General features: G+C 42.2%; 1 protein-coding gene across 4 annotated transcripts in view; it reads right to left on the bottom strand.

The window, feature by feature from the left end:
- The window catches only part of CUNH14orf180 (chromosome unknown C14orf180 homolog), a 51,616-nt gene extending 45,077 nt beyond the window's left edge, over positions 1-6,539 (bottom strand). For 3 of the 4 annotated variants that reach the window (XR_003568007.1, XM_027849321.1, XM_027849324.1), the window contains exons 1-2: positions 6,126-6,539; positions 158-447 (exon numbers count right to left, since the gene is read on the bottom strand). The gene's annotated coding sequence lies outside the window, so the exon portion shown is untranslated. The remainder of the gene's footprint in view (positions 1-157; positions 448-6,125) is intronic. The other variant, XM_027849322.1, reaches the window with a different exon arrangement.
- Positions 6,540-17,132: the final 10,593 nt, after the last annotated feature.

Here is a 17,132-nt window from a genome sequence, read left to right as displayed (position 1 = left end):
TCTTTCTTTCTTTCTTTCTTTCTTTCTCTCTCTCTGATTCTATTTCTCCATCTGTCTCTGTCTCTGTCTCTCTCTTTTCTCTTATACATCTTGTAAAACGAGAACTCCTTACAAGATCCTTCCCCCTTCATGCCAGTGTGCCATGGTTCTGACCTACCTGTGACTTTGGATGAGATGTCCCAGGAACATCTCCTTGCTGGGCTGAAGGACCTGCCAGCTTCTCTCAGTGAAAGCAGCGTCAGCAAAGCAAACACCTGTTGAGCCTGGCCAAGCCCCCTCCTGGACTGCTGCTGTTGTGACTGTGGTGATCAGACCAGGTCATCAGAACCAGATCCCCCAAGGCCATGTAGGGAACCGGATCTGAAGAGGGAGCATCTGGCTACGCTGGCCAAATTCAAAACCAACTCTAAAGTTTCCATCCAAGAGGCAAAAAGGAAACCACGACTGCTAGAAAAGAAGATAGAAAGAGTCATTAGAAACACAGGGCTGCTCACTCACTGTGGCGTCCTGTGAGGAATCCTGCCAGTTTGAGGGGCAGCCTGGGAGCAACACCCCCTGGAAGGAGGCCAGAAGCCCTGTTAGGAGCTCAGCAAGGGGCTGTTTATTCAGTGACTCCAGGAAGAAGATACCCTACAGAGATATGTTTTATTACTGGATCAAATAGAAAAGCATGTAAAGTAATAGAAGGGACCATTTTAACTACTTTGTATGTTCTTCTCTGTGTACTTATCGTTTCCTCGGAAAGCATGTTAGTTCCTTGAGAGCAAAGACTTTTGTTTTTATATCTCTAGCACCTAGCACAGTGCCTGGTACACTGTAGGTGCTTAATAAGTGCTTGCTAATTTATTAATTTGTCCCAACCCATGACATGGCAGTGTTGCATTTATGTGAGTATCACTGCAAGTAAATATAATGCTGGACTTAAGATGTTAGACAGACCTGAGTTCAAATTCTGTTTCAAGTTATTACTGTTGGGTAACCCTGGGTAAATCATTCAACCTCTGTGAACCGCAGTTTCTTCATCTATAAAATCAATGGAGATAGTGCCCACATTTCAATAAGTTGTTGTGAGAACTAAACAAAATAACACATATAAAGGACTTTGCAAAATTTAAAGCAATATATGAAGCTGTTATTATGAAAATATATTATGAAAATAAGACCAACAGTAATATCAACTCTCATTTCCATGGTGCTTTTAGGTTTACACAAAACACTTTTCTCATAAAATCCAGGGAAGTAGGTGGCATCAGGACTCTTATCCCCATTTCATGGTGTTCATGAAGCTGGGAAGTCTCAGAGACGAGATCTGATTTGAGGGGGTATGAATGGCCTACATGTCGTTGTTGTTGTTCAGTCATTTCTGTCATGTCTGACCCCTTGTGACCCCATTTGGGATTTTCTTGGCCAAGATACTGGAGTGGTTAAGTAAGAGCAGTTAGACTTTGCTTGGCCTCGGAGGGCTAGTGATGATGGTGGTGGTAGAGAGAGAGATGCAGAGGTAGATTTTGGTTTGACAAAGGGAAAACTTTCTAACCCATGGAGTTGCCCCAAGTGGAGTAGACTTAGGAGTATGGAGGCTCTCTACATCCTACGAGCTCTTTAGGAGGATGATTGAGGGACTCCTGTTCAGGAAGGGGTTCAGTACCTTCTTGAGTTCCCTTTCAGTTCTTAAAATTTATGATCCCATGTCTTCCAGTCCACTGCCCTTATCACTATACCATACTGTTTCTTCTTTTAAAAAGACAAAAAGCCATGTAAGGTCTTAGTTTGATTCCTATTCTGTGGAAAATAAAGCAACATAATGAATTGTATGCTGCACATTGTTTTTGGGGGGAAGGGGCAAAGCCAGTTTAAACACTGCTTCCCCAAAATGGATGCTGATGATGGAGAGAGCATGGCTAGATTCACTCAATGGCAGTAAGGAATGAGCTGTGAATCCTTTCTCCAATCTGAACCTCAGTTTCCTCCTCAGTAAAATGAGGGAGTTGGGTGGGCTACATGGGCTCTTAGGATCCTGTCAGTTATGACAATGAGAAGCACTGGGGTATTGTGAATAACATACTAACTCCAGAGGCAGGAGACTTGTCAGTGGTGGGCTGGTAAATGTTTAACAATCAGCTCTCTGGAAATAAAAGTCCACAAGACACTTTTAAGCTTAATCTGCATCATTACTATTTTCTCCATTACTTTCTTAAGCTTGCATGATCAGCTAAATAATAATTCAAGTCCTGATTTGTAGTGTTTGTTGATTTCTAATGTTTACACTAATATTTAATGATAGTATCAAGAGCAGGTTTCATCACAACCTTGCCTGTGTTCAGAAGTCCCTGTTCTCAGACACTTATTAGCTGTGTAACTTGGTATCAAGTCAGTAAACTTCTGTTTCTTTATCTGGAAAATGTAGATAATATACCTACTTTACAAGGTCATTGACGGGTTCAAATGAGATGACATATATTAAGTGCTTTGCTAATTTTAAAGGTACTGTATAAATAATAGTTATCATTATTTTGTTCTATGGTCTTCTTTAGGGCAGTGATAGTCCTGAAGTCAGGAAGACTCACCTTCCTGAGTTCAAATCTGGCCTCAGACACTTATTAGCTATGTAACCTTGGGCAAGTCACTTAACCTCGTTTGCCTTGTTTCCTCATCTGTAAAATGAGTTAGAGAAGGAAATGGCAAACCACTCGGAGAGTCTTTTCCAAAAAAACCCAGATAGGGTCACAGAGAGTTGGACATGACTGAAAAAAATGACTGAACAACAAAAAAGTCTCTTTTGGTCTTGACATTCTACGCTCTATGTTCGAAGGGGCCCTTCTAACTCCGACATTCTATAGTCTTGTTATTCACCTGAAAAGCGATGGAGTCAGGAAATAAGAATAGCATGAGAAATGTCTCAGACTTGCTGAGCCCCAAGCAGACTTTAACATACAGTATGGTGTTGGGGATTGTTAATCAAATATATATATATATATATATATATATATATATATATTTGGTTATATGTATGTATATATGCATATATATCACAAGTCCATGAGACATGTGATTAATGAATGTAAAGACAATAATAATAATTCCTCAAGTGTGTATGGGGAGTCACAAAACATCATCACATCTGTTACCTCCATGGACTTTCACAGCAATTCCAAGAGGGAAACAGGACATGGATTATCATTCCCAGTTTAGAGGGAGAAACTGAAGCCCAGACAAGGGGACGCTCCCAAGATCACGTGGCTGGTAGGTGAGTTAGATGGTATTAGAATTCAGATCTATTGACCCCTAGATACAGTGGTGGCCAAAACATACTGGCTTGGGTCATCTGAATGTTTTTGCCAATAATAATTACAGTTATAATTATGATCATAGCTGAAATTTCTGTAGCACTTTACAATCATTACCTTATTTTGTCTTGACAATGACCTTAGGTGGTAGGTAAGGCAAATATTATTATCTCCATTTTACTGATGAGGAAACTGAGGTTCAGAGAAATGACATGATTTGTCCATAGTTGCACAGCAAATAAGTACCAGAACTCTGGTCTTCTGACTCTAAATCCTGTGCTCTTTCCAGCACACTAGCTGCCTCTGCCAGAGTGTGTGTGCATTTGCTTTTAAGTATAAAGATCTGTAAAATGAGGGGACTGGACTAGATGACCTGTAGGACCCTTTCCAGTTCTAAGTGAATGATCATAAGATCATTACTGTGATTAATCAGCTAATTTACATGTTAAAAGACACTACTGACTTGTATGTCAATAGTTCACATAAACAGCAGAGTGAGAAAAAAAATAGTTTACTACTGAGTATTTCAGAATTTCCTCAACCTACCAGCTCCTTCTCTTCTTCTTCAGAAAACTGCTTTTGTCCCTTTCTTGCATCCTCTGCTTATATCTCCTTTTATCCTTTCTCTTTGCCTTTCGTCTTTTGTCATTCTCTCTTCTCCCTATTCCTAATCCAAAAATGTGATTGATTTCAACAAAGGCTTCATGCTATGAAATGATTTTGGCTTCAATAGGGTGGCACAGTGGATAGAGCTAGGTGCCTGGAGACAGGAAGAATGGAGTTCAAATATGGCCTCAGATACTTATTAACTGTGGGACCCTGGGCAAGTCACTTAACCCTGTTTGCTTCACTTTCCTCATCCGTAAAATGAGCTGGAGAAGGAATGGCAAACCACTCTAGTATCTTTGCCAAGAAAACCCCAAATGGGGTCACGGAGAGTCACACATGATTGAACAGCAATAAAATGTGTTAAATTATTGACTGAAGTCTTAACACTCTCTGACCTTAACCTAAAAGCAGAGAATTTAACCTTTTCTATCTTAGTTTTTTTTAATAACACTAAAAAAATGTAGTCTTATTCCCTCATTTTTACAGATGGGAAAATTGAGGTTCACAGAAGTTAAATGCCTTGCCTTTAGTCACATAGGCATCAGAACCAGAGTTCTAACATTACATCAGTTGTGTCCCAAGTTACTATTATCCTACCCCATGGAGGTTCATCTAAAATATGAATCTTTGCTCCCCTAGAAGAGGTGGGTCTTTCAAGAGAAGTTTGCTCCAGAATATCGATTAGCTAGAAAACACAGGTCTAGTTTCTATTTCACTAAATGAGTTATTAAGTTTCAGCCTAGTTTTCTGGACCATCCAATAGCCCCAAGGGCCTGCTTTGCCAGCCATTGCCCTCTGGAAAATGAAATGGATGTCTAAAAATACAGACTTTAATTATCAGCTGATTTTGAATAGAGAAAACTTCTTGATGACTTTAATCTTTGACTCCCCTCAGGGAGTCTAGAGTAAGAGTAATTATCTTATTAGATGTAGGAATTAGAAACTTCAATGAAGAGGAGAGAAGAAGCCAGAAGGAAACTCAAGTGTCAATTTCCGCTTTTGACTGCTGTCTGTTATCAACTGAAAGGTGATTCATAGGGACCGTTCAAAAGCATTGAAGCATTACAGTCACAGGGAGAAAGATTCCTCATACCTTCATGGCAAACTTCAAGCCAAACCTTATCTAAGCTGGAAGTCTACCCTCTTAGAATTGAAGGAAGGAGGAAATGGGACACCTGGGTCCTGCTCCAGCCCTAATTTTTGGTGTTACACTAAGCAAATCACTTCACTCCCTCTCTGAGATCCCTTCCAGCTTTGACAAATAGGCAAGGCAGGTCTGAGACTTAAAAGGATAAGGAGGGAGAGAAGGAAGCAGAGCAGTTCTATGTTGAGGTTAAATGCTTACTTCAAATTAAGTAAAGGAAGGATAATAGAAAAGTAGGAATTAGGCTCTCCAGGAATTGCAAAGTTAGAAGAGGCTTCAAAGGACATCTAGCCTAACCTTTACCTGACCAGGAAGCCTGTCTATATCATTCTTGACAAATATTTATATTTATTTTTCACTTAAAGACATCAAGGGACAGAGGGATTACTATTCCTCTTCCATTTTCAAACAGGCTTGTCAGGAAGTTTTTCCTTAGGTTGAGTTGAAATCTACTTCCCTGTAATTGTTTCTCTCTCTTTCTCTCTCTCTCTCTCTATCTCCTTGACTCCCCCTCCCCCTTCCCCCCCTCACCCCCCCCATCCCCTGTTCCCTTCTCTGGGCCACACAGAAAAAGAAAAATCCCAGGACAATGTTTCCCCTACTTGTCTTGTCTTTGGACTTCCATTTTCTCTTTTATAAAACAAGAGGGCTGGGCCACACGATCCCTAAGGGTTTTTCCAGGCTTGCCACTTTTGGTCAACTTTCCAAGTGCATTCTCTTCAGAGTTTTATTATTCCCATTTTACAAATGAGGAAACTAAGACCGTCCCCCCTCCCCAAAACTAGCCATGGTCACACTGCGAGGCCGAATTGAAGTTAGAATTCAGTTCTCCTGACTCATCTTTCCACAACCTTCGCTTGGTTAATTTAACCTGAGGATAAAAGGTGTCTCAGTTTTTCCATCTATAAAATAAGAGGGTTGGATGAGATCCCCTAAGTCCCTCCCGGCTCTAAATCCTGTGATCACTAAGATCGCTTCCAGCTCTAAGCCCTACAAAATGGATGGTTTGTAAACTGTGCCTTGTTTTTTCTAAAATCCAAAGGAAGCCATAGACTGAGCCCGCCCTGTTCTCTTTGAGGTCTTACCTGAGCAGCGAAGAAAGGGAAAGTCAGCGTGGGGGATGGGGATGGCGAGAAGGTGGAGCGAGGGGATGGCTGCTTAGCCTCAGGCTTTCCGAGAGTGGGGCACAGCGGCTTAGGAGGGAGCGGTGAAGCTCGGGGTACAGCGGCCCCCCTCTTTGCCGCTGGGGTCCCGAGATCCTCCCTGGGTCCGGCTCTCCCAGGCCAAGGCCTGTCTCCTCCCTGGCGGATCCTGTAGCCTATTTTTTGGGGGGGGGAGGGAAAAGGGGGGGTTCAACTCTCCCGAGCAGGGGACCAGCCCTCCACTTCTCTCCTCCCCCTCTGCCGCCCCCTCCTCTCCAACTCAGCCAGGTTCGGGGGAAACAGCCCGGAGGTGGACGAACGTCCGAGCTCGAGCACTGTTTGGTAGTATTCTGCAAACACAACCCATCCCTCCTCCCCGTCTCTGCCCTCTCTCCCCTCTCCGCCTCTCCTCCTCCTTCCTCCCCCTCTCCGCCCCCGGTCCATTCCAAATCTCTTCGGAGAAGGTTCCCGGGATTGGAATTTCAGAGCTGGGAGGGGGAGGGGGAGGGAGAGGAAGAGGAAGGGCGGGAGAGATGACTATTAGGGAATTAGGGAGGGAAGGAGGGAAGACTGGGGAGACTGAGGGAGCTGGGAGAGAGAGAAGATTGGGAGGAGGAGAGGGAGGGGCAGCGGGTAGGGATGGGGAAGAAAGGGGATGAAGGTAGGAGGAGGGGAAAGGGCCCATTTCATCCGCCTGCTTTACTATGGGGTGTCTGCATGCAAACAGCAGCAGACTGCGCCCAGAAGAGGAGCAGGGCAGGCTCTGGGCGGGGGGCAGGGGGGGAGAGGGGGGAAGTCTCCCATGTTCACCCAGTGGCCTTGGTGTTTCTTAGAAGCCTTCAGGGACCATCTTCTAGAGAATTAATATTGTACCAGGCAACTTTAGACTCCTTCCCTTAGTTCCCTCAGGGTTAGCTGATGGGTGTAAGACTATTAACCAGAAATTACCTCATCAGACCCAGAAACACTACAGCCAGAAGTGTCCTAGAGACTATCTAATCCAACCCCCTAATTATACCAAAGAAGGAACGGAGGACCAGAAAGGGGAAAGGTCTATTTCCCTTGTATCCAACCTAAATCTTCTCTGAAACTTCCATCCCTAGATCTTACTTTGGCCCTATGGGGACAAACAGAACAGGTCTAATCTATGAAAACTCCTCAAACAGTTGACAGATATCATATACCCTGATCAAATTTAGCTCAGAAATCTCCTGCCAAGAACCCAGACATTCTTTCTCTCAGTTCTGGACTCTTTCCACTGCTCCAGATATCTTGACTTGTCCCATTCTGTTTGTTTGTATTTTAAACGCCTTTAGCTTTAGTTTCTCCCTCTCCCCTTTAACCCACCCCCCACCCCTCCACAACCCCCTCCACCTGTCCCCTCCCTCCCCCAATCCCAGTGCTGGGCACATAGTAGGTGCTGCTTGAAAACCTGGTGATTGACTTACTTTTCCTCTTCAGAGAAATGTTAAAGAAAAAAAATCTACTGGGGCCACTGAGAAGAAATACACATCACAGGAAAGACAAAATAGTATTGTGGGAGGAGCCCTGGACTTGTAGAAGACCTGGGTTTTAATCTTTTTGCTGTCAATGTTAATTTGAGCAAGTCTCTTCTCTCTGGGACTCAATTTCCTAATCTGTAAAATGGGGTAATAATGCATATGCATTATTCTCTGGGTAGTTGTGAGGGAAGCTAAATGGGACAGATTACTGTTATAGTCTCAAGAGTTCCCTTAGCACCTTGTCGGAGGGTGTCATAAGATACTCACTATGAAAGAGGTCAGACCTAGAGTGGACACTGACTATGACCTGGCCTTACTAGCCTTCTATTCTCTAATCCACCATGTTCTAAAAGTCTCTTTCACAATGAAGCAACAACAGAATCACAGAATGTCAAAGGGGCCTTTGAGATTATCTCTTACAGTTCTCTACTTTTGTAGAATGGGTGACTGAGGTCCAGGAATGGGGAAAGGACTAGATGGGCAGAAGCCATGGAAGGAAGTTAAACAGAGGCTGATTTTGATTCTATGTAAGGATCTATGTATGATTTTGATTCCTAACAACGAAGGTTGTCCTAAAGTGAAATAGTCTCCTTTGGGTGGTAGTGAGTTCCCTATCCTTGGAGGCTGAGTGACTACTTGTCAGGGGTGTTAAAGAGGGGATCCCTGCTCACATATAGGTTGGACTTTGAGGTGCTTTGCCACTTAGAAATTCTGTGACTTGCTCAAGGTAACCTGGAAAGTGGCCGAGAGTCTTCTGACTGTGAATGCAGGATTCTTCCACCTCTTTTACAGCTTCTTCTCACTCTACACTGTTATTTTTTTGGGGAGGGTGAGGCAATGGGGTGAAGTGACTTGCCCAGGGTCACACAGTTAGTAAGTGTTAAGTGTCTGAGGTCAGATTTGAACTCAGGTCTTCCTGAATCCAGGGTTGGTTCTCTATCCACTGCGCCACTTAGCTGCTCACTCTATTCAAAGTCCTAGACTTGCAGGGAGGAGCGCTAAGACTTTTGTCCTTGTTTCGCCACCAACCCAATTTGTGAACTTGGGCAAGCTCCTCCCATTCTTTGAGCCTCAGTTTCCCCATCTGTAAAATGAGGGAGTTTGTTTCAAAGGTCTTTCTCAGCTCTAATGTATTAGTATAGTATTTCCACTTTTCTTTAAAAGGTATTAGTGCAAGATGAGTGGGGGGGCCTGGTGGGGTAGGGTGACCCAAATGAAAGCTGGCTTGAGACATTTGAACAGTGAGTAACCGTATCAGTGAATGTTTATGGAGCACACAGCAACCCAATAAAAAGACCTAGAAAAGTCAAACCCAAATGGAAAGAGTCTAATAAGGCCCAACTAATGGCTTTCAGACAAGATTCCCCGGGTGGCTCATCTCATTCTCGGTGGTACCACAGGCCCTGAATGAACAGTCATGGAATAGTAGGAGCTCCATGTTAGAAGGGATCTCAGGGACCAACCAGTCTAACCCATCCCTGAACAGGAATCCCTTCTATGATATCTCTAATAAGCGATCATCCAAAATGGAACTGAAGATTGAATTTCTCCAAGCTTAAGAATGAACCAGGAAGGAAAAAGCTTCTGCCTGGGTGAATTCATTCAAAGGTCCCTGACTCTGGTGTTTTGTGAAGCTGTTCTGTGAGAAATGCCAGAAGCCGGAGGCCAGGGATGCTAGTATGAAGGGAGTGGGGGAGGGGAGATGCCATTCACTGACAAATGGTGTTGTTTGAAAGAATATCTTTACTGACAAGGCTTTAATTTGTGGGATTATAGGATTTAGATTTGGGAGTCAACAATGAGGCCTTAGCATAGAACATAACATGGAAGAGCTAGAAGGATCCTTAGAGTATAATACTATAAAGAATTCTAGGACTGGGCTGAACATTAGAACTGAAAAATTCAGAGCTGGAAAAAGTCTATAAACATAAGACTGTTAGAGCTGAAAAGTTCCTTAGTGAACATCTAGTCTAGGAGTTTTTTTTTTATTTTAAGGCAATAAGGGGTTAAGTGACTTATCTGGGGTCACAAAGCTGGTAAGTGTTTGAGATCTGATTTGAACTCAGGTCCTCCTAACTCCAGGGCTAGTGCTCTATCCACTGTGCTACCTAGCAGCCCCTTAGCCTAGGAGTTCTTAACCCGGGGACCTTAAACATAAATTTTTTGATAACTATTTTTATGTAATTGGTTTCCTATCTAATCCTTAGCATTTTATTTTATGCATTGAGAAATTTTATTCTAAGAAAGGTTCATAGGCTTCATCTGACTGCCATTAGGGTCAGTGACACAAAAATAGTTAAGAACTCCTGCTCCAGTCCAATGCCCTCATTTTACAAATAAGTTTATCTTCAGCTGCTGCAGCTTTCAATAGCCTAGGGTCCCTGGCACATTATAGTGAGACATCAGAGGATGATTTTACTTCCTTCTTTGCTCCCCTCTTCCCCTCAGTATTTCAATTTGTACAATATGATTAGATGAGATGGTCTCGAAACTTCTCTGGCATTTTGTTCTTGTAATCTAACTTCTAACATAACTTCTAACCTTAGAACATTTGTGTGTTAGTATAAGGAATCCTAATTGGTGGAGAGAATGCTGAGGCAATGTTGCCTACATGTGTAAAGGGTAGAATTGGTTTCAGAGTTTCTCGAGAGAGGAAAAAGTGTGGTTCCAAGGACCTTTCAGGAGAGAGGTGGTGAAGTGTATCCACTGAGTATGCAGCCTGGAGTCAGGAAGACCTGAGTTCAAATCTTCCCTCAGACTGTGTCACCCTAAGTTACTTATATGCTATCTGCCTCAGTTTCCTAAAGTGTAAAATGGGAATAATAATAGCACCTACCACCTAAGGCTGTTTGGATTAAATGGAATAAATTTGTCAAGAAATTAGCACAATGCCTAGCAAATAGTAGGCATTTAATAAATCTTGTTTCCTTCTTTCCTTTCTTCGATTTCTGATAGAAATTTTCATCAATATATTTTTCTTTTTCCTTCACCATCATCTCACATGATCACAGCAGGGCCTAGAGCTGTCCAAGCAAGTCAGACCCTCCAAGACTCTGTTCCCTGTGCATTTGCAAAGAAAAACAATGAAACTCGAACAATGGCTCAGCCACTGAAAGCTCACTGTGTGACCCTGGGCCAGTCTTTTCCCCCTCTTCCCCATAGTGTTTCAATCTGCACAATGATAAGATTAGGTTAGATGATCTCTTAAGTTTCTCTGGTAGTCTATATTCTTGTTACCTGGACTTCCAACGAAGCCTGGACCTTTTGTGTGCTACTGGTATGTGAAATGAGATGTGACTTCTAATTGGTAGAGAGATTTACTATATAAGGGGTAGAGTTAGTTCCTTCTTGGGAGAGAAACAGGGGTTTTTATTCAGGAGAGATGTGTAGAGAGGAAAAGACTTTGGAAGCTACAAACATGTAGGGGAAACTGAGTCCTCAACAGGTCCCTGAATTCCAGCTTGCCTCCTTAAAGACTGTGGCTAGAGAATTTCTCCTTGTGTGAGTCCTCTTTCTCAGTCTGATCTGAGATCTTATCTTACTCCTCTTTCTTGCTTATTTGTTTATGTGTATTTTCTGATATATTCTGATCTGCACAGCTTCTCTGATTTCTATTTGCTGTTCACCTGGATAAATGGATTTTTCGCACCATTTGCTATTTGTAATGATATTTTATATAACCAGTGTTTGGTGGGAGGGAGTCAAGTAGGCAGGTGTAAGCTTGTGGCTACTCTTCCCACTAAGAGAAACCCAGGAGGTGGCATTTATTTTGACCTAGACTTGTACCTCTACACTAGTAATGTGTAGCCCTTCTCCTGCTCACCTCAAGGTAGAAATCAAAGAATGCCTTGGTAAGGAGTCAGCCAGATTCCAGAGATACTTATCCATGCCATCTGTGCACCACCTCTAACAATCCATGTGGTCATACATGTCTTATTCAGGCACGCACATGCCCTACATTCTATTCAATTCAGCCACAACAAACACCTCCCATTTGCAAAGTTCTGGGCTAGGTGCTAGGGATACAACAACAAAAATGAAACATTCCCAGCTCTCAAGGATCTGAGTGGGGGTTATTGGGGAGAACATAATAACACATACACAGATAAGTAAACATAAGGAAATTTCAAAGAGAGAGATGATACTAATAACTTGGGGAAGGGTCAACAAAGGCTTTATTTGGGAGGTGGCATCTGATCTGTGCTTTGAAAGAAGCTAGGGATTCTGAGAGGTGGAAGTAAATGGGAAAACATTCTAGATGTGGAGTCAACCTGTGCAAAGGTACGACAGAGAGCAGAGATGCAATGTCATGCACAGGGAACAGCTAAAGGAGAATTTTAAATGCCTGGCTGATGATTTCATATTTTTGTCCTAGAAGTAATAGGAAGTCACTGAAGATTTCTGAGCAAGAGAGTGACATGGTGAAATCTGTGTTTGAGGAATATCAATTTGTGTAGGATGGATAATAAGAGACCGGAAACAGGGAGATCAGTCAGGAGGTTATTGTTTGAGTCTAGGTAAGAGATGAGGAGTCTGAATAAAGATGGAGGGCTAGTGAGACAAGGTGGTCAGTACAAGGGATATTGTGGAAGTCAAATGGATAAGACTTCATACTTGACTAGATTTGGGGGATATGGGAAAGGAAGCAGTCAAGGATGGCTCTAAGGAAGCAAACCCAGGTGACTGAAAAGAATAATTGTTTCCTGAACAGAACTAGGAAAGTCTGGAAAAGGAATAAATTTTTGGGAAAATATGTACAGTTATCCCTTCCATATTATGACTTTCTCTGTTGAGGCTTTGATATATCTTGGGTTGACATAAGAAATTAAACGGGAATTTTTTGGGAATTTTGCAGAAGCTGCAGATGATATGTGAGGGCCAGCAGGTGACACAGAAAATGTTTGGAAACTCAGAGATGCGTAAAATATATGTATAGTGTTGTAAAATATCAACATATTTGATCTCTTAATGCCATAATAATTCAGACTTCTTCTCTGATATGAAGGGAGAGCCAAAAATTTTACCTGGATTTTTACCTATCACAGGGTACCACGCCCCTAACCCCCTCAATATGGAAGGGATAACTGTACTACTTTGGACATGCTGTGAGGTACCCATGGGATATCTGGGGGGAGATATCCAAGAGAAGACTGACTTGTGACATAAGACTAGAATTTAGGAGAGAAGTTAGGGTTGGATATGTAGATTGGGTAGTAATTGCTATTCTACTTTTAAGATCCTTTGCAAATAAGACATCCTGTATTTGACACTCCAGTGTCCCTTCCAGCTCTGACATTCTATGCCCCAAAGACCCTTCCAGCCTTGACATTCTACACCCTATATTCCTAGGCATCTTACAGCACATATTGGATTATGTGATTTCAGAGGTTTGTGATTCTTTCTAAGCGGAATAAACTCTGGGCTTGGAGTCAGGAGGTATGCAGAGATTTGAGCCCAATGCTGTCACGAACTTGATATGAGACCTTAGGTAAGTCCCTTCACTTCTTGAGATCTTGACTTACCCTTCTGCATGAGGGGGAGTGGACAGTCCCTTTGGTCACTAAATGATTTCAAAGGCCCTCAGGCTCTGTCATTCTACGATTCTCTGCCCTCCAGGGAGGAGAGGCTGCCCTTGTCAATGAGAAGGGGTGTGTGTGAGGGGGGATTCCTAGGGTAGGACTTTGGCTCCAGAGCCCTATAATTATCTCTGCACCAGAGTGTCTGCGTCCAAAATAACCCCCTAGCAAAGTGTCACATTCTGGCCACCCTGCTAAGCACATGATTCTGTAAACAAGCAAGAGACCAGGGGTTGTGACTGCACAAACCTGCCTGTCAGAAATGTTCTTTGGACCATTAGCCAGACCGGGCTTGATCCTTGCCAGACACTTCAGACTTGTTCGAGATCTTGGATCATATTTCTCCATCCCACCCTCACCCTTTTTTCCACTGGCCCAAACCCCAAGAGGTCACCAGGATGTCCTCCTTGACTTGTCAAGCCCATATCAATCTCTTCCTTCTTTCAAGAAGTAGAAGTACAGTCAAAAGGGTAGTGGACTTGTAATCAGAGGACATGGGTTCAAATCCCATCGCTGCTATTGATAAGCTCTGTGCCCTCAGGAAAGTCCCATTCCTGCCACTCAGCCTCAATTTTCTCATATATAAAATGGGGATAGTAATAGCACCTATTTCCCAGGGTTGCTGTGAGGATCAAATGAGATAACATAGGTAAAGCACTTCAAAAAACTTAAAGCTCTCTAAAAATGTTAGGTGACAGTGAGGTGGTGCAGCGGATAGAGCACTAGGCTTGGAATCAGGAAGCCTCATTCATTTTCATGAGTTCAAATCTGGCCTCAGACACTTAACAGCTGTGTGATCCTGGGCAAGTCACTTAACCCTGTTTGCCTTAGTTTCCTCATCTGTAAAATGAACTGGAGAAGGAAATGGCAAAGCACTCTAATATCTTTGCCAAGAAAACCCAAAATGGGGTTACAAAGAGTCAGACATGACCAACAACAAAAATAGATGCTAGCTATGTTGTTATTATCATCATCATCATTATTACTAATTATTCCTTCATTAAACCCCATTTTCTGCCTCTGCAAAAGAGGGTTAATACTTGCACTACCTACCTCAAAGGATTCATGAGGGGAAACTTTTTGTAAATCTTAAATCTCTATAAAAATGGGAGGTGATATAAATATTTGCATTCCAATTCTGATTCCTAGGATCCTTTAATAGGTCCCTTAAGAAGTGGCAGCAAAATGCTTTGCAAAATTCAAGGGAGAAAGTCAATCATGATTATAAACTGAGAGCATCAGTGATGGCATTTGAGTTAGACTTTAAGGAAGGTGTAGATGTAAAGAATGACAGAAGCAAGAGGATCCCAAGCATGTTTGGGGAATAAAAAGATGTCATAGCTTCATTCTCTCCCCATTGCTAGGGCCAAAGACCCTCCTCATTCTTCTTGCCCTGTGTTTCCCAGAATAGCAACATAAGCCTGGGCACAGAAGGGATCCAGCTACTTGAAGATGTGTGTGTGTGTGTGTGTGTGTGTGTTCGTCTAGGGAAGGAGTTATTTGGCACCACTGCCAAGATGATTTCCTTGGGAAAATATTCCAATAAAATGAGTTCTTCAACTATGAATTTCAGTTTCTGTCTCCAACTGGTGAAACTCTGTCTGACGAGCTTATGCCTCTGCTAATCATCAAAGAGCGTTTTGTCCACATCTTTCCGTTGCTCCTATCTCATCCTTCCTTGTATCATATTTATCCATATGTACCAGTTGCATACCCTTATTAGAATATAAGTTCTTGGAGTTCAGGGACTGTGCCATTTTTTACATTAGTATTCCCAGCACAGAACACAGGGCTTTGTCCATAATATGTATTTGGTAAATGTTTATTGAACTCAGTTGGATAAAACTGGATTGAATTGAATTAAATTGTGGAATTAACCACAGGATTTTGAATAAGAAAACCTGCATTCCAAACCCAGCTCTGCTATTTGCTAGTTGTTTGACCTTAGTCTGTGTGAACCTTATTCTCATTCTCTATAAAATAAGAGCATTGACTTCTAAGGTCCCTCCCAGCTCTAAGTCTTAGGATTCCCTAATCACAAAAAAGAGTGGGTTTTTCCAACTCAACATGTCCAAAATAGAAATAATTATTTTTCCCCAAACCCTCTCCTCTTCCTCACTTCTCTTTATCTGTTGAGGTACCATCACTCTTCCAGTGTTAACCGGGCTCAAAACTTCATTCATTCTATATTCTTCCCTCTCCCTCACTTATCACATCCAATCAATTGCCAAATCTTGTCATTTCAACCTCCACTCTGTCTCTTGAATCTCTTTGTCCCCTTCTCTCTGCTCATATAGCCCCCATGCTAGTTCAGGCCCTCATTACCTCTCCCCTGGACTATTGCAAGATCCTCCCAACTGGTCTCTATATTGCCTCTAGGATAAAATACAGATTCCTCTGGCATTTTTGGTTCTTCAAATCTGACTCTAGGCTCATTGCACATTCCTTTACATTTGAGCCAAACTGGCTTGCTTCCATCTTTCCTGCACACAATGATCCATCTCCTAACTCTGTGTAGTTGACCAGGTTGGTCTCCTTACCTGGAATGCACTCCTTCTTTGCCTCAGTCTCATGCAATTCCAAGCTTTCTCTCTTTCATTTTTTTATTTTTTTGTTATTGTGAATTTGACAAATATTAACAAACATGAACCTTTCTATGTACAAAGAACAGAAAAATAGGATTGTCCTATGAATCTCTACTACATACAGCTTGCTTATAAAAATAACTCAGTAGTTCCAACACATCCTTGTATGTTTGTTCTCCCTTTTGAAAATCCTGCTCTTTGATGTATATATATAATATGTGTATACACATTTATACATAACACAGACATATATGTGCGTATACACACATTTGTATGTATGTATGTATGTGTGTGTGTGTATGTGTGTGTATATATATAGATAGATATATATATATATATCTATCTATGTATTTTTTTTTTTAGGGCAGCTAAGTACAGTAGATAGAGTACTGGGCCTGAAGTCAGGAAGACTCATCTTCCCGAGTTCAAATCTGGCCTCAGACAGTTACTAACACAGCAAGCTGTGTGACCCTAGGCAAGAACAGTTGGGTTTTAATCTTGCTTCTGACACATGCAACCAAGGGAAAGCCACTTCTCAGTGCTTCCTGGCCACCCCAGGACTTGCCAATCTGCAGCTGAAAAGGAAGTTTCCATACAAAGAATTTCTTATACTTTTGTTTATTTATTTTTGGAGGCAATTGGAATAAAATCCAGTCCTCCCGACTCCAGGGCTGGTGCTTTATCCACTGAGCTACCTAAGTGACCTGCCTATACTTTTAAAATCACAGGTGTAGACAAAGGGAACATGATCTAAGGGTACTGGACCTGGTTTCAAAGGTTTCCAGATTCTCAGAATTGCAAGAGTTCCCAAGGACATCTAGTCTAGCCTATCGTTAAGCAGGAATTCCTTCTCCATTAGCCTGATAAGAAGTTGATTAATCTCCGCAGGAAATCTCCAGTGATGAGTAATTCTCAGAGTCCTGAGCCAACCAACCCCTCTTCTGGACAGTTCTAATTGTTAAGAAGTTTTTTACTGCATCAAGTTGTGGAATTTTCTTTTCTGCTACTTCCCCCTACTGCTCCTAGGTGTAAGTCCCCCTCCTACATGACAATCCTTCAGTCATTTGAGGATAATGACATTATCCTTCTTAAATCTGAGTAGAGTATTCATTTTCTGACTCTGGGCACCTTCTCTGAGAATTTTGTTCTGTCTTCCTAAATTGAGGGTATAGAGCAAAATGAGCTCCATGGTTTGTTCTGGTTCTAAATCCTAGGCTCCTGTGAAAAATAATTTCCTAAAAACAAAACAAACCAGAGTTAATGGAGCCTCAGTAGGATTCATGAAGG

Source organism: Vombatus ursinus, unplaced genomic scaffold (genome assembly GCF_900497805.2).
Source record: "Vombatus ursinus unplaced genomic scaffold, bare-nosed wombat genome assembly UNPS02007284.1, whole genome shotgun sequence".
NCBI lineage: Eukaryota > Metazoa > Chordata > Mammalia > Diprotodontia > Vombatidae > Vombatus > Vombatus ursinus.
Note: the sequence above shows the minus strand (reverse complement) of the source record. Positions and strands in the feature narration are given on the sequence as shown.